Genomic DNA, 25,142 nt, shown 5'->3' with positions numbered 1-25,142 from the left:
TGATTCCGATGGCTGAAACGAGGCTGAAAAGTCTCCGTGTCTCATCATAAACACAGTTTTGTCACTCCAAGAGACGGAAATGTCCGATTGTGTCACGGCAATCTTTTGTTGTCACAATGGCTGAAAATATCCAGACGTCTTCCTAAATGCGCCGGTTTGGCTACCTGAAAATGGCTGAAATATTGACCCACGTCTCTCCACAACCGCACGATTTGGTCACCAGAAAAATGGCTGCTCGGAGCACTTTGTTTTGCCAGGACGGCTGATAATGTCTTTGCCCCGTGTCATCCTGGGTCATGGAACTGTGAGCTGAATATGAACAACAGCGCGCTGCTTTTCAGGCACAGCAACCAGCAGCAAATGAGAAATAAGTTACTGAAAACCTGCCGCCGGTTTCCTTCCGGTCGCTCTCCGTGGTGCTGAATTCTCCTTCTAGGAAACTCAACAACGTGGCAGAGTCGGCCTCGTCTCTTTCTCTCCGTGTTTTTAGGCGCATCCCTTGTTTATACTAAATTCAGCTGACTGACGTTTGACTTCATCATCATTATAACCCAATATTTCTTCAAAAATACACTCTGGTTAATATTTTAGACTGTAGACAGATTTCTCCACCGGATTATCAGAGCAGCTTTCCTCACACTGACAATATTAATTCAGTCTCTGTCAGGATCTCACTATAATCTATATTCATCGACCAATATTGTGTTTTCTCCTAAAAACAGCAGTGTGTCTGAGCGAGGAAAGTTTGTGAAGATAATTATGTTTGAGAGCACATCTACCATAGTCCAATAAGCATTTAGAATAAATGATGAGAAATTTTTAAGTCGCAGAAAGGTCTGCTTAATTATTTAATGCCTCAAATGGATTCAGTAGTCGACATCAAATGGATGAACATCAAAAGGAGGATAAGGACACGACAATTATTCTACCACAGGACTTCCCATGCACTCCAAAGAAACCTCCGTGTAATAATATTGTGACGTTTATTGTTAGGAAATGTTCTACTTTATCATTTGTTTTTTTCTAAAAACACAAACTTTCCTGGGACCAGAAACAAAACAGAAAAACAATTGATGGATTATTAAATGAGCCTTTTTAAAGAGACGCTGAAAAGAACACAAGCGGCTTGAATCAGATGTAATTATGTGATTAAGGATCAACCAAGATCCAAGATAAAGCAGCTCGGCAGGCATCGCTGGGTTTGCTTTAGATGCATACAGGAAGTAATGAGAAAGAAGCTTAGCGACCGCAGGAAGTCCAGCAATCTCGACACAAAGAGCAGAACATTAACGTGTAGATGAGCGATAAAAAGCCGTCCAGTCTCAGTTTTTGTTAAAAACACAAACGTTGGAGGAATCAAACGTTTCTCCCTGGAACCTTTGAGGGCCTCGTGATGCTGCGCCGAGATGGACGAGCGTCACGAGGCCCTCAAAGGTTCACACTTGCGGCAAACCTGCACGCCAGTCGTGATCTCAAGCAGGCGGCAGGCCTGACGAGAGCGTCACTTTTTCTTTTCAACCGGGGGGGGGGGGGGGGGGGGTATTGTGCATGTGACTGGTGTAAAGACGGTGCAAACTTATGAACATATCCACTCCACTTTAGCGTGAATGTGCATTCACGTCAGACGGTTTGATTCTGAGAAATCGCCCGCAGAAACTTGTTGGGGAAGGCGCCGATGACCCGGGGGGGTCGCAGAATGAAGGCCTGTAGGTGATGGAAGCGGTTTGTTCATGGGAGAGCTCCGCGCCACATGACACACATTCATCTACACGTCATCACACCACATGCTGCTTGATGTGTGCAGGTTTGAGAGGCTACTCTCAGGTAGCCACGGCAGCCGGGGAGCTGGTGGACGAGCAGCGGAACGGGCCGAGGAGCGGCAGTCACAAACGATCCCGCTCTTAATTGCGTCACGGAGAAATGTACGCTCTTACATTTTGATAGATTTTTGATTATAGGTGGAGGTTGCGCTCAAAATAGGTTTAAAAAAAAAAAAAGGCCCCATGAGCCTGTAAATCGATACGCCTCCCCGGGCTTCAAGGGTCAGAAAACAAATTTGAGTGTGCGAGGCATCAGATGAAATCAAGAGAGTGTGTTTTTGTTATTTACTAAGTCCTTTGCAGCAGGTCCGCCTTGTTCCTGGAGTCTATCTATACGTTTAACACAGAACGCATCTCATCTGGAATTCCAGCCAGAGGAGCAACATAGGGTGGAACGAGTGCGTGCCTCCTATCCTAATGGCTCAGGATTATATCTGCAACATTCCTCTCGTAATCCATTGCTGTGCACAATTTGATATTTATGCCGTAAACAGAGTTATGCAAATATTTAAATTAACATCTGCAAAAGCAGCAGCTGTAGGCCAGGTTTCACTAAATTGCTGCCCTTTATCGACATTGATTTGTGTTTTATTTATACCAGTCTTACCTCCAGCAGCCATTAATTCAAAAATAAACGGGTGCACTAATAACAGCAGGAGCGGCGTTGCTTGCCATTTTCTCTCACCTCATCGGTTCATCTTTAAAAAGCGTTGAAAGCAGGAAGTCTCTTTCTGAGCGTCTCAGGTGGGCTTTTTTTTTTTCTTTATCAAGAGTGTAAATGAGCTCAACACCTTAATGAAAAGTAGAGGTAAGCGTCAGAAGGATGAACCCGCGCCTCTGTCTGCTGCTGCTGTGTTTCATCCTGCCAGCTGAGCTTTTTCAGGGAGCTTCTGCTTCGCTGCAAAGTGTTGCTGCAGAAATGATCTCAAGGCTCGTGTCTAACACAGAGGTGCGTTTCCGTCCTGCTCCTTGTACACGCATCTGCAATTTACACATGAGAAACCTGAGAGGAAATTCTGGAAATTCATGTAAATCTCTCAAGTATCTGCCAAAAAAAAAAAAAAAAATTAAAAAGTGGCCTTTACTTTTCGCGTGCAGTTTTCCTCAAATGTTTGCACCCACTGTTGTTTTGTTATCTGGAAGATTCTGGTCCAAAGGGAGAACTGGCCTCCGGCACAGTCGGCCCTTCCAGGCACGATTGTTGACATTTATTCAGATTCAGTTGACCGTGTCAACAAGCAGACAACTGGTGCCGAGGAGTCGCGGCCAAAGATCCGTGGAAGAATCCCGTTTGGGAGATGTGTGGAAGCGCGCACTCTGAAAGGACTCTTCTTTGAGTCATGATGGCTTTGACGCGAGCGGAATGAATCACATCTTTTGACTCATTCATTACTGTCGCTTGACCTCACAACACCAGACGTGTCAAAGCGGTGAAATGAGGTGGACTATCATGTCAGCCGTGATGATGATTCCTCCTCTATCGCTGCTCCGTCCTTGAAAGGAATCCTCCCCACAAAGCACTTTGGACCTAATTTCATTAAACTGCAGGTTTTGCCAAGTCAGTGAACCTAAAATGATGCTGTCGAACTCTGAGGCCTCCGGTGTCTGTCAGGTAGGGTGGGTGGGTGGGTGGGGGGTCGGGGGGGTGTTGGCAGTAAATCAGCCTCCACTGTGGCAGCCAGCTCCTCCTCAGCTTTGCTCTATTTTAATCTTTTTACTTCTCCTTCCTCTTCCACTACATGTTTGACATTTGCTACAGAGTGCCGGAGCTGGCACAGAACTACAGACATGGCGGAGGCTGTGGAGGCAGATTTCTTTTACCCTCCATTAATCAGTAGCCACTACTCAGGACTTGTGCCTCGATTCAGTCATTAACAACATTTAACATCCCCCAGTTTATTAATTTGTGGCCACAAGATAAGGTAACTTGTTGCCAGGCTTTGATTAATTTGTGGTAACAAGTCCATCCATCCATTTTCTACCTCTTCTCCTGTTCAGGGTGGTTGGGGTGGAGCCTATCCCAGCAGCCTTCCCCCTGGACGGGTCACCAGTCCCTGGCAGGGCCAACACATAGAGACAGACAACCATTGGCTCTCCCAGCCACGCCTACGGTCAATTTAGAGTCTGGATTAACCTGGTCCCTCTTGATGTCTTTGGACTGTGGAGGAAGCTGGAGTACCAGAGAGAACCCAGCAGGAACAGGGAGAACATGGAGACTCCACACAGAAAGACCTCACGTCCGAACCAGGACTCGAGGCAACGGTGCTGACGGCTGCACCACTGTGCCGCCCTTTGTGGGAACAACTTGGATCCTAAATCCAAGTTCTTTAATCAAAATCAGAGAACAATGTTCCAATAACATTGATGGAACATGTAACGTGGCCTCAAAACAGGTGAACTGAGGCAACAAGTTATGTTGTTCAGCCTTAAACGACTAAACTGAGGGAACGAGTTCCGTCTTGTCCTCTCTAGTCGCTCCAGAGTTCCGTAATTTTCCGCTCAACTGTGCTGCAAAATCAAACCGAAAAACAGGCAGACAAAAGCAAATATTTTCTTCATGGCGTTCTGGGTTATTAGGCACACGGAGTCACATTAAGCTGAAGCTCATTATCAGGCTAAAGAGAAACTCAAAAAGCATTAGGGCTGGAGCTCACTGATGTATAGCTCTGCTCATCACATTTGTTATGCTAATGGCTGTCTATGTTTCCCGTGTCTGCGCGCTTGCTTAATGGTCGTTTTCAACGTGTGCATCTGCGTTAATAGTTGTACACATCTATGAGAGCTTGACTGAGTGTGAGAGTGTCGCCGGGTGCTAATGTAGCATCACTCACAAGCCTCGTCTTCGACTTCGGGGATCGTTTTAAACAACTTGCGCACATTGCACACGCTGGAAATCCAGTGTGATAATTATCTCATTAATAAAAGCAGATCAAAGAATGTGAGCAGAAGATAATGTGTGGAGTATTTTGCCGTCGGCGGCCCTCGGTGACCACGATGTGACATAAATGATATGCCTCATAGAGTCTCCTCTTCCTCCCCTTCAGCAATCGACGCTGCGAGTTACTGATGTTTGCCACAATGCACTCTGGTGCTGGTGGGTGATACCACTCTCAGATAAGCAGCAGCAAAACAAAACAAAACAAAAAGAGTCCACTTTCACCTGCCATACCTTTTGTGCAAATAGGAGAAGAGCCTCTCAGAGTCAGTGACTTTGAAGTGGCTGCTCTACGGGATTATTATTTTGAAAGGGTGGTGATCTCATTTATTTTCCACTTGTGGTGCCTGCTGTCATGTGTCTCTGATTACTGACAACAATATGAGTCACAAAGCTGACAAAGCGCGTTAGGACACGGGAGGGTGATGCACTTTCAATTAAAAAGGAAGTATTTATCTTTTATTCAGCACACCAGAGTCTTCCTGGCATGCGGCTCGGGTACGAGTCCAACACTTGAGTCCAACTGAAAACTGAGCAACCTGCTCCTTTGTCCCTCTCTGCTTTTGTCTCTTCAGCTCATGTATTTCCCTCCTCAGGGCCCGCCGTCCTCCAGTCGACCGCCAACTTCCCCTCCCTCACTCGCCGACACACCTGCTCCCGCTTCCCGTCAGTCCTCACCTGCGGCTCGTTCCCTCATCGGCTTCCACTACATCACTTCCTCTTCAGGTTGGTGTTTCCTGTCTAGTTTTACCTTTGTGTCGTGTGATTTTCGGTCCAGTTAACGCAGCTTCTCACAAATCCTCCAGGAGATTTTCTTTAAATTTGGCACAAATGTTGACGAGGATGAACCGGAAATGCTTTAGTTGTCAAAGGTCAAAGTCACCTGATGCCCAGCACGTCTCTCAGGTGACTCCTCAAATCCTTTGAGGTGAAGTGTCCCGTGACAGGACTTCTGTCTGTTTGTTGGAGCGATTAAACTGAAACCAGGTGGCTGATTTTTACTAAATGTGCGAGAGGGATGTACGGCAGGACAAGAAGAAGAAATTCATCACATTTTGGGGTGAATCTGCTCCAAATGTCAGGAAACATTCAAAATGTCATGTCGGATGCTTGAATCCAGATTTTTTCTTTTTTAAGGTATCTTTGGTCGCATTTGTTCTCGTCTCAGCTTGGTGGACCTCTTGTCTGCCAGCAGGAAAACTCTAAAAGTTGTGGGTGAATTTCTGATCAGATCTGGCAGTATGATAGAAATCAGGTTGAGGAATAATAGATTTTGGAATTCTTCTGGGTCTGATGATGTGCTACGGCCTGGTGGAGGTCGTGCACGCGCTCGCGCGCCTCCCTCCTCTCTCTGTGTGGTCACCCGAGTGTTGCCAGTAATCAGTCCTCGTCAGCTGCAGCCGCGTCCCCTCTGCAATCAGCTCTCTCCCGGCTCTCGTGTTCTACCAGCTCTTTCTTGTCAAGTCTTTAGTTCTTTCTTTCTGTGGCGGTCTTGGTCAGGTCCCCTTTAGTCCACCCTCCTGCTGCTGTTGTTTTGTCAGTCCCGGATTCGCCGTTTCTCCTTTGGTTTATCTTTAATAAATACATCAGTCCTTCATTGTGCTTGTCCTCTCCCAGTAAACATGCGACTACCGTGGTCACTGTCTGGAGAGCCTTCTCTTTGAGGACCCCCCCCCCAGCCTGTCAAGCCCTCATCTCAAATCACAGATAATCTAATGGAACCTCAACTGAGCAAAGTGCTTTTTAAGCACTTAATTAAAGTGACATGAGCAGTATTCCAGCAGCATTTAATCAAAGCATTCTTGAAGGTGTGACAGGCTCTTTATTTCTCTGAAGTGGACTATTTTAGTCTACTCCAGATCGCAGCCCCGATGAACCCGGCAGTATTAAAACTTCGAATTGTGACAATCTCTCGCCGTTCAGGTTTTTGAGGAGGAAGGTTGGAGGAACGCTCACAATTAAAAATGAAAAGACAATGAGATCCAGCTCCAGTTGTTTTGCTAAATTAATTTGCATTGTTTATTGATTGATATTAGCTGATAGCGAAGGCTGCTCTGTCACAGAGGGCCCATCACCATGCATAATCAAGCACCGCAGCTCAACATTATTAGCCTCAAGCAGAGCTGCTATAATCAGTCAGCCAGGTAATCTTAAAAGGTGGGCTCTTTCAGGCTCTCCAGTGACATAATCAAACAGTTAGCATGCAAGAGGCCAAAGGGATCGAGAATAATGAGGGAAGCGATATCCTAGATTAAGACTTTGTCGTCTCTGTAATGGCTCAGTTTCACCGGGTCAGTGGCGCGCCACGGTGCGGCGTGCAGAACTGGGATAAAGCACATTTGAGGGCCGGGGCGCTGGGATTTCATGACTCGTGTAGATAGAAATGCAAGCAATTTGTCACGCAGACAGAGACAGGTTGAGATTGTAGTAACTACAGACACTTGAGGTCAAAGTGTAACCGTGTATTACAACACATTCTCTACTGATGATAGCCGGTTAAAAAAAATGCTCCCAAGTAAATTAAAATTGTAGTCAGGGTATGAAAAATGACATAATTATTCATTATTGCCATTTGTTTACAACATTTAAAGTGTGATGGAGCTGCTGTCGTGGTTCATCCTGCTCTGAAAATGGCCCAGATCCAAAGTTACGCTTGGCTAACGAGATGCACTATCAAGAACTTTAATTGTACTTTTTTCTGTCACACTTCATGTCCTTCAACACAAGATGAATAGGAGGGGTACTTCCTGAATTAGGGGTCACATGATTGGCACTGGCTCAACTAACCCTGCTCTCCCCTACGAAAGTTACTGCTCTGCCTGCTCATAAACTCCCTCCCTTTACATGGTGATGGACTCTGTTATTGCTTGCGTGTGTGCATCTCTGTGTTTGATGCAATGAGTGACAAGTGACACGTCCCGCAATATAAACCCCCGTATTTCCCAGTCAGAAATATCGACTGCTGAACATAAATATTTATAACACGTATAAAGACTTGCAAAATCTTTCATTGCGTTTCAGAGGTGAAAGCACCTCTCTCCGAGTGCACTGGCTGAGTTTTAGAAAGGATTAGTCTGTATTTCAGATAATATGCAATATCTGTGGTCTGTGTGGCAACAATATTGGCCCTAAAAGTCCCAAAGGGAGGAAATTTCTCACTCGCTCTTTTTTCCATTTGTACTTTATTATTCGCAAGGTTGTTTTGAAATATTGAATAGATGGAGTCTAATGCTGACAACGGCTATAAAAGGCTCATGAGAAAGTCTGCACAACTCTCTGTTTCCTCTCCCTCCCCTACGTTATTCAGTTCCAGTTGGCTCTGAAAGGCTATGGCAGCGCGCTTGAACTGCGGCAGGTTAGTGTCAATTTGAAAAAAAAAGAATTAATCCCCGGGAAAAAAATGCTTTTGTGAACTATCATTTATATAAAAAAAAAATCATGAAGTGTTTTTCAAGGAAATATGCACATTGAAGTGTGACACTGCGATGAAAAAGAAGACGGTTTTATTTGTGACTAACGCACTTTTCCTTGTTTTTCCCTTTCAATGCATTGCCTCCAACATGAAGAAGAGGTCAATATTTACGTCCCTGCCCAATGCGATTGGTGCAGTTAGTTCATTTTTGTGTGATCCTGCTTACTATGCGGCTGATTTTCACAAAACTTGCTGGAGGGCTGAAGAATGAGCGAAGGAAGAGCCCATTAAATTTTAGGGAAGTTTACCAAAACAAAATACTGCTTTTTTGTTGTTGTTTTTCCTTCTTTCTTTGGGTTTGGCTGAAGCAGTGTTTGTCAGCGAGATTACAAATGTCATATTTCCTTGGTGGAGGTTTGTGCTCTCCTGGTTTGATAAAATTTTAATTAATAGAAATCAGAGATGTCTGGCACCAATTAACTCCAAAGAACTCAGAGAATGCGTAGCGGCCACGAGGCAAAGTCTTGGCCCCTGGCACTTTCTTACCTGGGCCTTAATTTAAGGTGCTGGCAGCAGTGAGTGGGCCCACGGCCCCTCCTGCACTACACCAGCTTTCACTGGAGAGCACACTTACAAGACATGATGTAGCTGTTCGACAAATAAGGACAGCACAATGGTGTTTGGGCCATCAAGCTTACCTCCTGTAACCACTGGGTGGCGCTCTTAACTTCAGCTAGTAGATGTTTCTCATCGAACGCGTGAAGTTTGGAAAAGGTCTGACCACATGGAGTCCAGTTACTGCAGTTTCCTGTTCCATGGGGAAAATGGCCACCTTGTTCTTGTAGCGGAGTGAAAAAACTCTTCTCAGTCGCCCATCACCAAGGTCTGAAGGTGTTGGATCTGGTTGACCCACTCAGAGGACATCAAAATGTCAAAAAAAGGCGATGTCCTGTTGCCACCAGGTGGCGCTATGACTAATCACCCCCAAAAAGGAAGTGGTTGATGCTTGGCCCTTTCTCCAGCCCTCCACCAAGCTTGGTGACAGACAGACGGAGCTTAATAATATCTGAGCTTATCCAAGCAGCCAGCCTCGACTGTGCAGCAGCAACAGAAAATGAGTCTTTCTGTAGAAGTGAGTCTCAGAACAGGCTGGCGACTGACTCACTACACCAGAACAACGTCCCTCTTCTCATTCAAGCAGCAGCCTCTCATTTGTCACCGTCACCGACAGCCAGTCATATCAGCTGCCGCTAATCAATGTTAATTCTGTGACAGGTCAAAATTAAGCATGTCTGTTTGCTGCTGTCTGCAGGCCGGCGCACGCACGCGCGCGCGTGTGTGTGTGTGTGTGTGTGTGTGTGTGTGTGTGTGCGTGTGTGTGTGTGTGTAGCAGTAATAGGTATCCCTCCTTGACAGACAACACACACACACACGCGCTCCACTTACATACGTTACCGCTGGGTGATACCGCAGCTCCCTCACTGGCTTCCCGTGCAGCAGGTTTAACCAACGTCAACGATTCTTCAAGAATGAAGTGAATAAACAGCAGTTCCCACTGTTGCCTACACTCTCCGCTGAAAAAGCCTCCAAGGCCATGCCTGTGAGCGCACCGAACAACAAGGTCTACTCATTATCGCAACAATTACACAAATCTGCCAGGTGTTTACATGATGAATCAGGAATGTGTCCTTTTCATCACACTTCGGAACTAACAGTCAAATAACGTAGCACTATAAGGTTGACCTTTCACCCTTGGCTTCCTCGTAGTGTTTGCTAATGAGCCCCAACCTATAAATCAGCCTGAGCACGAGCCAGATCAGCTTCCCGGAGGCAGGTGTCTTGTTTGAGCTTTTCCAGCTTGCTAAAAAGTCAGTTCTCTCTAAACCCCACAAGGAAGACGAGGTCGTATGTTAAAAAAAGAATGCACACACTTCCAGCAGCTGAGCTTTTTTCCAAGAATTTGGGAGATTCCCCCAGTGGAACTGAAGGTTTTGTTTTGTTTTGTTTTTTCAGTGGAAGTCATATCACGAAATCAACAAATTACAGCGCACATATTTCCACCAAGATCGTCCGTAGCATTCGGTTTTCCACAGCTAACAACATTTCGTCGACCCCTAGTCCACTAAATGAGGCAAAGAAAAATGGCTCTTGTGATTTTCCGTCATCTTGCAAACAGAAAGACAGACAAACCAACCCTGGCGGAGGTAATCATAGCCTCCTTGGCAGATGTAATCAGGGAGAAAACCCAACTACGCATTCCAGATGAGCCACAACTGATTTTAAATCTGCTCTATTTAATAACCACTGTTACCTAACCTGACAGGGCTTTAATATAGAAAAACTTCCTCTGCAGAACCTGTACGGACCAACACACTCAACTTCGAATCCACTCAGGATCAGTGGTTGACCACAAGGTGAACTGATTACATTCCAAAATGTTGAGAGTAGGAGCCACATGTTCCAGTCACACTGCACAAAACCAGCATATTAAATCAAAATAAAAAAGGTTCATGTGGAAAGCTAGAGTCAGGGATAACTTTTGCCTGCCAGGAAGGACAGTTCCAAAAACAACTTCCAGCCTCTGTTTCACACGGGCAGTGGAGCATAAACAGAACCCTGACCAAGTCCAGCAAGTCAAACAAACCAGGGATCTTGGGAGAAGGTTGTTGAGGTTCAAACACACTTTGGTAAGGTCACCACTGACAATAAGTTGTGTTTCCATTCAACTGTCCAGCACATTTCAAGCAAAATTTGAAAATGTTGCCAAAAAAGAAGGCACGATTCCAACAATTGGGTTGGAGGGAATATGCTAGGCTATGCAATGTTTATTTTCAGCAGAAGATGGCAGTATAGGCAACATGTGACGGTAACAAACGGAGCAGAGGAAGTCATCTTGGGTGGATTATTCTGAGTCAGGGGAAATTGTTCTATGGTGCCAGCTAGTGTGAGACAAAGTTTAGGAATATCCTTGAAGATTACGGAAGCGGACATAGCTGGTTGTTAATGACAGTTAAAGCTTTGCTTCATCAGAATTATTCCAAGAGGGCACACATGCACTCTTTGAGAACACTTGACAACCGTAAACATGCAAAGTTGAAGGCACCGTTTCAAACTTCAGCATGTCTGTGAACCTTTTCTGATGCAGCACGCTCTTGTGAATATTTGCGTGAAAGATGTCACAATTGAGAACTCGTGCTGGCTGGGAGAGACGCAAAATGTTGTTGTTGCGCGTCGGTATCGCCGTCCTAAAGCTGTGACCCAGCACAGACGTCGTGACCTCGATCAACCGACCCATTAACGTTAGTTTGGCCTCGTGACAGGTCACTCTGTACCGAGCCCAAACACAGCGCTGAATCACGTGTCTTAGATGGTAGCCAGGAGGTCAGGGGGGTTCGGTTGATAGGGCAGAAATGCATTTCCGTCCCCTTAATGGACTCTGGACCCCATAACTTTTGCTAGCTTCAGGATATAGGACACATAACCATACTTTGGTAAGAGCACCTTAATGTGTTTTTACCTTTCTGGCCATATTAATCCAATCCTAAACCCTCTGGCAATCAGAAATCGACCACCAGTGGACCGTAATTCATCTCTGTATTTGGGCCAAGTGTGAGTGGGCTGTGTGGCCTGTCGCCGGGCCAGACCACTGTTGCTCCGTGGCTACTTGCAGCCAGCAAATACAGCAGAAGCCAGACAGGGCAGCAGTTGGATAGAGGAGGAAAAAAAAAATCTTCCAGGATAAATTTATCTCATGTCATTTTCAGGTTGTGGCTTTAGTGTGCACCGGGCAGCTGGGACCTCTGGGTAAATATCAGTTTCCAATTGGACAGATAACCGTTAGAAAAAGCTTTTGAAATGCTAGAAATTGCATCGATAAAATACGGGAATATAAATGACACGCAAGTGACTGTATGGTCTCTGTAACAGTCTGCTATGCATGATAAATAATAACAAATGCAGTTTTTTAACAGGAAGAAAATTGATTTGGGGTTGATGAGCAGCTGCCCTCCCTCCCTTCACACACACTCACTCACACACACACACACACACACACACACACACACACACACACACACACACACACACACACGCGCGTCCTCACCGAGCAGCTTCGAGCCTCCAATCGTGATTTCCCCAGAGCAACTTTTAATTATGTAATTCATGCTCATATAAAGATAACACACCATCCGTGTTTTTCTTGAATGAGTCACATGTCGGTTATTTTTTCCCCTCCTTTTCTTTTTACACAATTACCACGCATGATTTGTGTACCTAAATTTACAAGTGTTGTACGCTGTCACACGCATTAACATGTGGTATGGTAACAATCGCTCATCAAAAAAAAAAAAAACCTCTAAAAAAAAAAAACCCTCAAAAACACCCGAGCTGTGTTTTAATTATGTTTCTTGAAGGTGAAAGGTAAATGGTTTTCTGCAGGAGGGAAGCAAACTGAATAAATCATTGCCGTGAATGTAAACTGTCTGTTTGAGGACGGTTTCATTTCAACAGAACCGTGTTCTTCTTGCCCTACACGGGTTGCTTAAAAACTTAGCGGAGTTTAACATCTCTGCCACGTGTTCAAGAGGTTTCTGAAGTATTTTATTGAGGAAATCCACATTTGAAAGGATGCGCCTTTCATCTAAATACTGATCGCAAATACCGTCTCATTAGCTTGAGCTCAAAAGCTGACAGCACGTGTTAGCCATTAGCCATTAGCATAATCAAACAGGAAGCACAGCCTTCCTCATTGGCACAGGATTTGTGCACGACAAATCAGTTTAGAGCAAATTAAAGATGACCGCTTAATTTTGTTTTATCAACCTCAATATAGTTTCAGTTGGCCAGTACAATTCTTGATTGAGTAAATGGTCAGAAAATAGTGAGAAATGTCCATCCAGTTCCAAAACCTGATATTTTCATACCCAAATGAGTTCTTTGTCTGGCCAACAACGTTTTTCTTGTAAAGCATGAAAAATTTAATAAACCAGCATTTTGTCACAGTCCCTGAGAAGCTGCCGGAGATGTTTCCAGGTTCCTTTTTTGCTGTGCATGATCTCGTGGTGCAGTTGTCAGTGTTTGATGGTGTGGTTGTTGTTCTCCAGACACTACATCTTTACTACTATCACAATAATTTGCAGTGATCACTCACAGTGGACCTCAAGATAAAGATAAGATTAAACTTCTAGTTTACCGGTACACAAATACACTTGAGGCAGAGAGGCATGCATGAGCGCCGGCCAGCGTTTGCTGTTGTCATTTGTTGTGCTTGATCTGCTTTGTCATCTGGTGGCGCGACCGCGTCCTGGAACAGTGAGTCCTCTGCTGACCATCGTGGACTCGCCAGACCTCCGGCCCTGCTGTATTTGCATGGCTGTGTTCGAAATGTAGCAGTTTTCTACGACACTAAAGCGCCATCGAGCCTGCTGTCGTGGAGAGACTGTGCTTACACAGGAGGGGGGGAGGAGGTAGCCGTCAAACTTAGTCGGATGATTAAATTGGGTTAAAAGCTGATGCTCCACTGTTTCCAGTTTAATCACCAGCATGAACGTTCACAGCAAAGGGGTTGGATTTTTGGGCAACTCTGTTCACTCCACCCACCTCGCAGCATAAACGGAGGGGTTAAATGCACAGGCGACTGCGTTGTTGCATGATGAAAAAAAAATACAGATCGTGGAAAAATACTGTTGCTGCTCTGATTGATTCGAGTAATAAAAGGCTGTGCTGACCGACGTTGGACTGTGTGGTGTGTAGGTGTGTCGTAGAGTGGACTGTCGTCCGGCATGTCCAGGTTATAAAGGCGGGGGTCAATATCCATACATTGTTTTGATGTCATGGCTGCTTATTGAATACAAAACCCTTCCAAATTTAAGATTCCCCCCCCAAAATGTAAGCGGAATGATTTATGGCTCCAGCAAAGACAGATAATAGATGTGTCAGCGTGTAGGACTGAGGAGACAGTTGGAGACGGGGTGAGTGGAGGGCTTGCTAGCTTCAAAGTGACAGATCAAGATGTGCGTTGTCTACAGGATGAAGTCAGAAAGGTTCCCTCTTATCTGGAAGCTAAAGCTCTTTGTTCACCAAATCTTAAATATTCGACATTTCATGACAAAGTTTGAGCCATGAGAGCTGCAACAAAAACATCTGTTATCCCACATTGAATATGGATGCACTTTTTCAGGGGTCCATTGTTTAATTTCCTTCATATCGAGGCCCCGGTGCCAGTTATGCTAATGTGTTTTGTGTTTAAAAGCAAAATGAACGGTTTCATGCTGTTGCCACATTTCCCCCTGACTGTTGCACTGACCAAAGCCTTTGACTGTCAAATAGAGACACTCTCTGTTCTTTCTTTCTTCCTTCCCTTTTTTGGTGCAGTGTAGTAAGAAAATAAGACAAAGCAAGTGACTACAATGGCACCATACAAAACAGAAAAATAGCAGGAAAATAAGGTTGTACAAAGAGAAAATAGAAAAAAGGGAGGACAAGGAGTAAATGTATTCAAGCTTGTTGGTATGTTGTAAGCGAGAGGCACAAACAGAGAACCTCAGGAAGGTGCATAGGTGCTGGGCAGAGATCCAGAGGCTGCGAAGGCCACACACACACTTTCCAAACTCATCAAACCACCAAGTGATCCCTTGTGCAACATGATGGGGGCATTATCATCCTGGAAGAGAGGGACCACTCCCATCAGGATAGAAGCGCCTCATCACGGCGGAGGAACAACACTCAGAGTAACTTTTAATTGATTTGCAGCGATGTTTCCCTCCGGGGGGGGGGGGGGGGGGGGGGGCATGAACCATGCAAGCAGAGCTCTCCCACAACACAACACAAGCGGCTGATCTCCTCACCGGAGGGGCCGCGCCACTCAGCCACACTCACTCACCCACCCACCGCAGTTTAGAGCCACAAAATAATTAATAATGTTAATTGTAGAGGAATAAATGCATTCCTAATGAACAGAAATCAAATGAAGCTGTAATCATTTATCAATAGATTAGTTAGAGTGATCTTAACCCTGTTATTCATGATAACTGCATGCGTGTGCACTCGGAGCACACCAGTTTGTTTGTTTGTTTGTAGGTGAATGCACCCGAGAAGATACAAACCCATCTCCCCGAGTGCTGCACTCAGGAGCTGACACCCAGACTCGTTAGCTTAGCGTAGCAAATGGTCGTAAATGGGAAGTGTTAGCATACCTGTGTCAAACGTTCTTTCCCCGCATGGTCTTTGCCTCCATTAATATGCAGTAACAAGGGTTCTTTGCAGCACTTACAATGAAATATCAAATTCAAATGATGAGATGCTGTAATTTCTTAGTCAGACACATGGCCGGAACTACTTTCCTGACGAGGCGCAGTGATTTCAGCCAGCACTGCAAAACTCAGGCCAACCCTGTTTGACGAGAAGAAGGTGTTCCTTTGAGGAGAGAATGAGGAGGATTACTGCTGCACAAACTAAGACCCTGAACCTGATCTGTGTCATGACTTTTAATGGAGGTATGCTAACACTTACCATCCACTACCATTCGTTGTGCTAAGCTAACTGGCGTGGGCCTCAGCTCCTCAATGCAACACAGAGGAGAAAGAGTTCCTATCTTCTTGTCTGGCTCCTGGGACAATGACAAATACTGTAAGAGAATTTTCAAAGAAAGTCAAAGTACTCATTTAAAAGACAGAGTAAGGCTACTCTTTTGTGGTAATACAATATTCAGGCAGTATTTTGAACAGTTTTACTTCCTCCTTTTTCTCCAGGGAAAGGAGGCTCTCCTTAGTACAACGTGTTGACTATTAGAGTGTTACCAGGGTGATATCATGTAAACCAGTCTTGCAGTTGTTGTTTAACAGGTGCATTTAAGTAATTCTACTCTATTCACATCCACCAGTGGAGTGTTTTTGTGTGAAAACCTTCTTCTTGTTTATTATTTCGGTGGATTTGCCTGAGTGTAAAGAATCCAAACGGCGCCCGCCTTCTTTATTCTCTGTTCCACCTGAGCAGCACATAACTCTCCATGGCCTCTATTTACAAGTAAACACAATGCATTAACCCCCCCCTCAAATATTGCCTTTATCCTACCCACCCAGCCGCCAGCGCATCCTCCCCTCCTTAGCTTTGTGTCCTATTCATCACGGGTCCTGCACGCATTGAGGAAAGCACGATGGCGTTGACCTTGAGGAAGTCTCGCTCATAAGAAGACTCACCCCGGCGAAGATCTAGGGTCTGTCAGGATGATTTCTTATTCTACTTAATGGAAGAAGTGCGATGCTTCATCACTCCCCAGGTTCATGGTTTATAGAAGGCGGGAGGGCCGACGATGTTTGGAGTGGTGCGCTGTTCCGTCAAAAAACACTAAAAGGAAAATATGTCCTTAAGAGTGATTTAGATGCAACGAGTGGAACTTTATGTTAAATGGTCTCTTCTCTGAATAGCAAACTAACGGATGACAATGCACCCCAACAACCCCACCCCAGCCCAGCCCGCCATCTCCTCAATGACATTTTACTCGGAGGCATTCGTTGGTAGATAAGCTCGAGTGAATACAAAGGGAAGTGTTTCTTTGTCCTTATGCTCTCATCTAAGACCGCGGTTCATTCAGCTTGTTTTGCCACAACAAAGCTCTCGCTGAATTCAAATTTCTACCGTTTTTGTATTTTAATGGCAAAAGATACATTCCATTATGTTACGTTCATTTCATTTCAAGAAATGCCTATTTCTGTTTGTTTCGTGTGGGTTTTTTTTTTTCCTTAATCTTCTTAATAGTGAAACTTTTACAATTCCAAGTATGTTGGTGAAGGAAAGGGATTGTGTTCAAATGTTCCATAAAAAGTTGTTTTATATTTTCATGGCCTTTTTATCTACCACCACATCCCTGATTGCGATGTAGGACCAGCTCTGCTAGGCGTTCAGGAGATCAGGGGCAGCGGTGCTCACATTAGCTCAGGCCAGAGGAGGGGACGGTGCAGAAATGCATCGATGAGAACGTGATGCTACGAAGCAAACCTGCCACATCTGCATCTCCATGATTTTTGGATTTAAGGGGACATTTTGACTTCAGGCTATTGATTACACAATGGCTAACCGATGCTACTTATATAACCTAAGAATAACCGGCTAGATGCTAACTAGCACCTGCCCAACCCTAACCCCTACAACCCCTGAGCCTCTGTAAATCAGTGTTTGCAGCTTCGGTTCCTAATGAACTGCCCTTTTGTGCCGTCATTCAAACCTCCAAAACGCGCCCACAAAATGAACACGTTTCCCAATCACTGCCGCAAGATACGAATGTGGGAACATTCATCGCCACCCTCAAATCACCCCCGCCCCCCATTAAAAGAAAGCAATTATTTGATCTCCCTGAGCAGAACGTGGTGGCAGACGGGAGATTTGAAGCAGAAGTAGTTGCTGTAATTAGCGTGGAGCTAATTGGCAGTTAAGAGCTACGACGCGTCAATCATCAGGCTTCAGTTGGCGCGTACCACCATGCGACCATCGCCGTTTAATATCCTTGACCATCTTCCGATCTTGTTCTCTAGTGTCACCCCCCCAGACTCCAGACCTCAAACTCTGCGAAACTCCAGCGGCTGACGGGTTGGTCGAGTCAGAGTCGGACAAACAGAGATTTCTTGCTTTTATGGTGAATTGAATTCAGCGACAGTTTGACATAAGTCGACATTCCCTGTGACGTCAAGGTCGCTGCGTTTCACGTTGGAATGGAATAATTGCTATACGCAAAGCAGCCGTGCTGCCTTTTTCTCCTCTAGTTTTTCTTTTTCTTGGTTTCCATTAATTCACACTGGGATGTTTGCTGAAACTGATTGGATGTGGCACATCCCTGCCTATGAAATCCTCCTCCATGCGGCCGCCACTGAACCTCTGCTGTCATATAAAACCTGCAGCTCTCACCACTTACATCATCGCCGGCGCTCCCTCTCTCCCTCTCTCTCCTCTCTCTATCACTCTCTCTATCTCACTCTGCCTCTAAAAGGTTTGTTACAAATTCGGTAAATATAAATAGTAAATAAATAAATAGCAAAAATTCTATATTATTAAGTGGTTGAAGGGTTAAAAGAGCTCGGTGGCGTGTTTAGACATTTGAATGCAGCTTTGGTCACAGAGTGGCGCCTCAGTCGTATCACCAGTGGGGGACACGACTGGCAATGTACTCCTGGTCGCCTATTCAATTAGAGCATGACAATAATATCAATAAGCAGGCTGATATTTCACGGCCGGATGACTTTTTGGGAACAGTGAGCGTTGTTGTTGTTGTTGTTGTTGTTGTTGTTGTTGTTGTTTTTCGCAGTTCGCTCCCAGCCTCCCATATCAAGCAGCTGTGCTAGCTCAGCCTCTGTTCTACCCCAGTAAGTTATGATGTAATTTCCTTCAGCGGTGTGATAAGGATAAGAGGAGATACCAGGAGGAGTGACCTCCATGGGAAAATAGTTGGAATTCAACTTGAGAACCTGCTGCGGCTTCTCTAAATCACTCCTCACACTTCCCTGACCACTTTGTCAGTTTGCAATCACAACTGCGAGTTTTCTTTCCTCTTATATGATGTCTGTAAACAATAAGCTGCCTAATAGGAACTGGGTGTGAGATACCGGGGTGGAATGACGGAGCAGATGGGAAATAAAACATTTATGCCGCAGTGGTTGCATTTAGAGTCGTCTATATGCCGGGGAAGGGTAACTTGCTCAAGTGTGTTAAGCAAAATGTGAAATGTTACACTTTGTGATAGGCATTTCACAGGAAATTGGTGTGTGCTTCAGCGGTAAGTGGTGTGATTTAGGGAGCAGATTTTCTTTTAATGAAATGAAGATGAGTTTGGACGTGGATGAATAAAAGTGAGAATTTCATGTGGCGTACAGTAGAGGACAGAATTAATTTCTTCTTGAAAAGGAGGAGAGGCTGTTGCTGATGTACTAGCAGGAGACCTCTTTACATCTGAAGGTCTTAGATCACACACACACACTCACACACACTGGGTTCCAGGCTGAGGCTTTTTAATGTGGAGGGGGGAAAAAAAAACCTCAATTTTTAATCAAGATTCAACTTTAACGAGCAGAGTTTGCGGGAAATATTTAGAGCCAGAAATATTGCAAAAATATAGATGTACATGGGTCAAGACGGAGAAGAAGGCAAACGCCTGCAGCGAAGACGCAGCCTGATATCATCAGAATCTCTTGGCAAATTTTCCTCCCCACCATCAAAACCACGACCTCTGGGTCACAGTCCAGGACAGAATCCAGTACTTTTCTCTCTCTAAAGAAAAAAAAAGAAGAAAAAAAAACCCGCTGTCTCAACAGAACTCATCAAAACATGAGCAGTTTTTTTTTTCCCCCCAAAAAAGAAATGAATCAAAAATAGATCCTCTGACTCTGGAAAGCAAGCCAGAAGATTTCAGGACGCAGGATTTAGCGTTTGATCCACATCACCTAGTTGATCACTGGATCCTTGTAATTTTGTAACATTTCCACCAAATTCTTTCAGGATCCACCCATCAGCTGAGCAGATGCCGGTGCCCAGATGCTTCTCATCGTCTTAGCAATTTCGCTGCGAGCTATTTTTGATTTTGTTTGTTACTGTCGGTTAATTAATAAATAAAATCACATATTACCTGATTGTGGGTTTCCTCGCGTTCACCAAATAAATTCCAGTCGATGAACGGGGAGGGAAATGTTGTCTTCGTGGTTCAGGAAATCCTAAAGTCGGATCCGATCGGTCTGCTTCCTTCTGTTTACGCACCAAATTTAGAAACTTTCTTTTCAAAGGCCCTGTTTCCAACACTGCAGAGCAAAATCTTAAAATAGCCCAAAGAGACCTTGGAGCCTTTGTGCCTTTGAATACATATGGGCCGTCCCTTTGAGACATCCATGACAGATTCTCCGCCAACAGCGGGCAGAAACGGCTGTGGTCATAAAAAGGGCCGCGGGCCGCGCACAGGCACAAGCACACGGAGATAATAGAGGCTGAATCGTTGCCAATGTGTTCACGCCGCTATTTATGAAGTTTTACTTTTGGAAAACGTTGAATAATAATTACATTTCTTGCCAGTTTCAGGGTGATTGCAGGTTCTAATCATCAAGTTTTCCCCTTTTTTTTTTTTTTTTTTGTGATGAAATGCTGGCTCAGACACGTGTAATCACCAGGCTCCATCCAAACAAGGAACACTCTCTCTGGCGAGACGCGACTCCATAACCTTAAACACAAGCTGGCTGGGCCCCAATGGCAACTTGGGAAAGATTTCCTGTCACACAGGTGAATGACTATTAGTTTACTGACCCTGGAGGTAGAGGGAGATTGTAATGATTTCTAGAGAGGATGCTGGGGGGCTTTTCATTATATGCGCTATAGCACTCCTGCAGGAAAGTATGAGCTTGAAATATAATATATAACACTCCATTCTGCTGGATTGATTAAATCTTCTAGATGACTTCCAGCTATTAGCATAGCATTTTAGAATGAGGGCTCCAAGTCCACCAGTTATGATGATGATGCACCGCTGAGGGCTGCAGCAGCCTCAACCGGATCGATTCCTCTAGCTAACAGTTAGTTAGTGCTTAGTTATACATAACAACGCATGAATAAGCATGACTTAAGCTCATTTAAGCAATTATTCATGGTATTTGTGACCATGATTGTGAACGGTGGAACACGCCTCCCTTGAGTAGCGCTTCACCTTCTCTAACTGTGATGCAGCTTGAATGATGTGAAAAAAATAAAAATCTTAAATGATACGTTAGCTGTTAGTTAACGGTTAACTAAGCACTAACTACTCATTATTCATGTCTCTTTACTGTGAATTAACATTTCCATTAAGAAGTCTGAAAAACAGGAAATTATGGAAATGGAGACCGTGCTCTTCAGTGCCCACCCAGACAAAGCAAGTACCCGCCTGCTACGAGTACTAGTACTCATTTCCCTGCAGAACTGAGTCGACATCCATCCATATTTGTAGCCTTTTGATACTCAGCTAACAAACCAACTCGCTCGTGGTAATAAAACACTTCAATAACATCAATGACAGAAACATTTTTGACTGACGAATCTCGTCCCCATTGACATGTAGACGTCCTGCAAGATGAGCCGCCAAAAAGGTCAAATGTGAGTCATAGTCCATGTTTAAACTCACCTTTCATCTCACGCAGCACACCAGCTAGCGCACACACTCACACACACTCACGCACACACAACAAAAGTGTCATCTCCTTCATATAAAATCTTCTATCAGGTAACTGCATCCTTCCTATTTCTATTTTCACCACTTCTTTAAACAACCCAGCTAATACCACAGGGAGGGTTCTATCTGTTTGCTTTCCAGAAAAAGAGCTTCAGCATCTGTGGGCTGCAGGAAGCGAGAGTGTTTTTACCTTCCAACCACCGAGGAAGAAGAGCTGACAATTAACAGAACCGAATCCATGGGAATAATTGCTACCTGCAGTTAAAAGGAGGCGCCATCATTCAGAACAGAAGCGCACGCAATATCTCCTGGAGACTAAGAGTCATCCATCACTGCTCGACTTCTCTGGACTCTCCCTGATGATTGTCTGAGGGGTTGGGAATGGGGGGGGGGGGGGGGGGCGTGGCGTCTGAGGCGATCAGCAGGGGTCTTGGTTGAATGTAGCTTTGTGTGTGAAAATTAGCAGCCAGACACCAGAAATATACAGTATTTTCCTCTGGCCTTGAGTCTGCAGACCCAACAACACTGTCTGTTTAGCATTCACAGGCTCCGGTCGCTGCTTTCTGACAGTCTTCTTATTGAGACTTATGATTCACACACACACACACACACACACACACACACACACACCAGTATTCATACATGCCCACACGGACACACCTCATTTAGAGCAGAATCATGTCAAAATGAGTCCATTGAGTGGGGGGCGGAGATTGAAGAGCCCACGGTAAAGAGAGTCTGGAGACTCCAAATAATCTCAAGTATTGATTCCATTTAAGCCTCCGGGGCTCCCGATGGTCACTTTCTCCAGAACGCGGCGATAGGCGGCGCATGCGGATGACTGATCGCGGCAGCTCTGTTTACAGTGACGGCCAACCATAAATAACAGCTGGCCTAATCAAAGGCTACTGCAGGTGATAGCCAGAGTGCTCTCACTTGCCCACAAGTCCTCGGTCTCAGCGCTGAGTCTAAACAAAAAGGTGCGACTTCTCGTCAACCTGAGTGGATTTTTATTCTCTCTCGCATGCGGCAGATTTATTTGTGTGGGGGCATGAACGGCGTCTGCCACTGGAGCTTTCCGTAGAACTGCCACAATCCAGACAGCAAACTCCTCTCCACCACTTGAACCGAACTAATCTGAGAGATTTGTCCTACATACGCCAGCAGCGTTGTTTAGCTGTCGTCAAGAGGTAATATCAGACGTGTCATTTAGGCGGGAGACACGTCTGCGTCGCTCGTTGTCAAGACGGATTAAGTCTCAACTAGTTTTGAAAAGTTTCTACGGTCGGGTTTAGTCTGCAGCTCTTTTGTTCAGCATTGGGTCTTAAAAGTCAAAACACAGGCTTCACTTTAGATTCGAGACCTTTTGATCGCTGCAGGTATTTCATCTAATTCTGTTGTTTCATGTGTTTATCTCAAAATTAGGCACTTCTGCGAGGAAGGTGTCTGATTTGGGGGGCCAACTCCGAGCTGGAAGGAGTGAATCAATCCGTGTCGACCTCGGAAACTCGGACGTCGTTTCAGAGCTTTGATTTCTCCAACTTGATGGTGACCAAAGATGGCGACCTGCATCCTTCATGGTAAGAAAGTTGTTTTTTGATTTTTTGTGTTTATTCATCTTCTTCTTTTGTTGGCGGTTCGTTCTTCTCCGTTGCCCTCCGACGGCAGCGAGAGTTCCAAGATGAAGGGAATCTCCAAACGTGACTCCAACGCAGCACCGGAACGCAGCACTAAAACTCCTGAACCGAGTACTTTTTACTGAACTTCATTCTTCTTTATCAGAGAAATCAGTCTGAGTGAGATTATTGTGTCAGACTGAACAAACTCAGCCAGACTTCAGACCCATTTTGTCCTGATGCGTTCAGGTGTCGTTATCACGTATAGTGTGACATCATCCAAGAGGAGGTGGAAGGTTTAGCGTGCTGGTATTTTGGCCTTCCTCTCATGTCACACTTCTAACTACGCATTGCTTGACGTGGACCAATAAGGCGACGGCGTGTCGATGTAAACGTCACAGTCATGAGGAAGTAGCTCTTGCTTGGAGGAACAAGGAAACAGAGGAGAGGTTCCCGGGAGCCACGCCTCCCTGACATTCCCTCTGGGGCCTAACGACTAAACCACCAGACATTGGATGTCCGACTCGTGCAGGTGTTACAGCTCCGTCCCGTCTGGACACTTGTCGGTGCTGGGAATGAGACTCGTGTATGAATAGAGATTGTAAGAGAAATAAACCAGATTGCTAGTAACTGAAACAAAGATGTGGAAACATCAACGCCACGGTGCCCCCGGCGCTGCTCAAACGCAGCAAGACGTCCGTGATGAACATATTTTTCGCACGTCTCTGGAGTTTTATTATGCAGACTTCTAAAAAAAATCTGCCTCACAGCGGCGCTAATAAAGACGTGTTAGTTTAAAAATTACTCGTGTAAAACAGAGTTTAACTGGCCGATGTGATATGAGAGATTTGATTAAAGCTGTGTAATTGGATTCATTAATCTGAAACTGTCACATAAATGAATAAATAATAAATAGCTCATATTCTTCGGGTGTGAGGAAGTTAGACTGTCAGAAAAAAAGGCCGTCTCCTTCTTCACTCCGTCACGAGACGGGATTTTTGATCACAATTTTCACCTGAGCCAGGTAGCATCCCTTAATACACTGCAAATATATTGTGCGTCTCTTCATTTATCCCCTCTAATGCAGTTATAATACCTGAGTGGCTGGTGGCGACATGCGCTGAATTCTCATTTTCTGCACACTGGCCTCTGTGTACTCAAAGGGTCCGGCTCTCTTTTTCCTGTGGAAGTGGACTCCTTGGAGCTTAATTTGATTATTCCAAAGCAGGTGTTTTCAGCTGAATGCTGATAAGAGAAGCCGGTGCCTTTGACACTGAAATGAGTTACACTAGATTTGCTTAAAATAGTGGACAGCGAAAGCTTTTTAATCTGTAAGTAAAGATTGGATTGATTTAGGATTCACAGGACGTCTCTCTCAGTCAGACTGGAGTAAAGTCACCGAGAGAGTAGGATGGGAGTAATCTCCATTTCTGGTGCAGTGATAATGGACATTGGTTCATAAATCCATGAAGCGGCAGATTATTTAGCATCCAGTTGCTCGGATACATGAACTTGAGATAATTTGCACCTCATAGATTCGATGCAAATGTGACAAAACAACTTGAAGGTGCAACAATCAGGCGTGAGTTGCTCCTGCGTGGCTGGCGGCTACATGTTCTCACTCCTCATGTTTCCTCTGAGGCTCATGCGAGGAAGCGTCTGCTGCTGCAGAAGCGGGGCAAGGTTGCATCTCTGATCCCGTGTTTCTCAGCAAATCAGATTCTGTCTCTGATACCCTCTCAGATTGTGCGCTCTAATCCCTCTCCACACCACAACAACAGCCTTGACCACTAATAATATTGCTCATGTACACTGTGTGCAAACAAACGGTGTAATCTCCAGCCTGCGATAGAGCCATCAGACCCCGGCTGCTCTCCCGCTCAGCTCGCAGCACTTTTCCACCGCAGAACAGATCTGCTATTTAACCGGATCCACGCAGGTGTCCTTGAAGCTGCTATTTCCATGTAGGACGCCAATGCAACTTCCTGCAATTGTAGGGAGTTCGGTGGCTTATTCATCCCTAACTTTGGTCAAACTGCCAGCACCACTTGACATGCCATGGTGTGATAATCACTCTTGAACACACTCCAGCAGAGTTGCAAAAGCTACACATTCATGAGGGCTTTCATATGCAGATGAGTTAAAATAACTTACAAATGGGGTCAGCACACTCGGAGTGGAGCTTTGG

The 25,142-nt window shown here is 45.1% G+C and overlaps 1 protein-coding gene across 1 annotated transcript in view; it reads right to left on the bottom strand.

Moving 5' to 3' along the window:
* LOC147241356 (cadherin-12-like) overlaps positions 1-25,142 on the bottom strand; it is a 123,738-nt gene that overhangs the window by 97,980 nt on the left and 616 nt on the right. The gene's annotated exons all lie outside the window — the stretch shown is intronic.

The sequence above is a fragment of the Aulostomus chinensis genome, chromosome 21 (assembly GCF_037954235.1).
Source record: "Aulostomus chinensis isolate RoL2024-O1b breed Wild chromosome 21, RoL_Achi_v1.0, whole genome shotgun sequence".
NCBI lineage: Eukaryota > Metazoa > Chordata > Actinopteri > Syngnathiformes > Aulostomidae > Aulostomus > Aulostomus chinensis.
The sequence above is the reverse complement of the archived record's forward strand: the minus strand, read 5'-3'. Positions and strand labels throughout refer to the sequence as shown.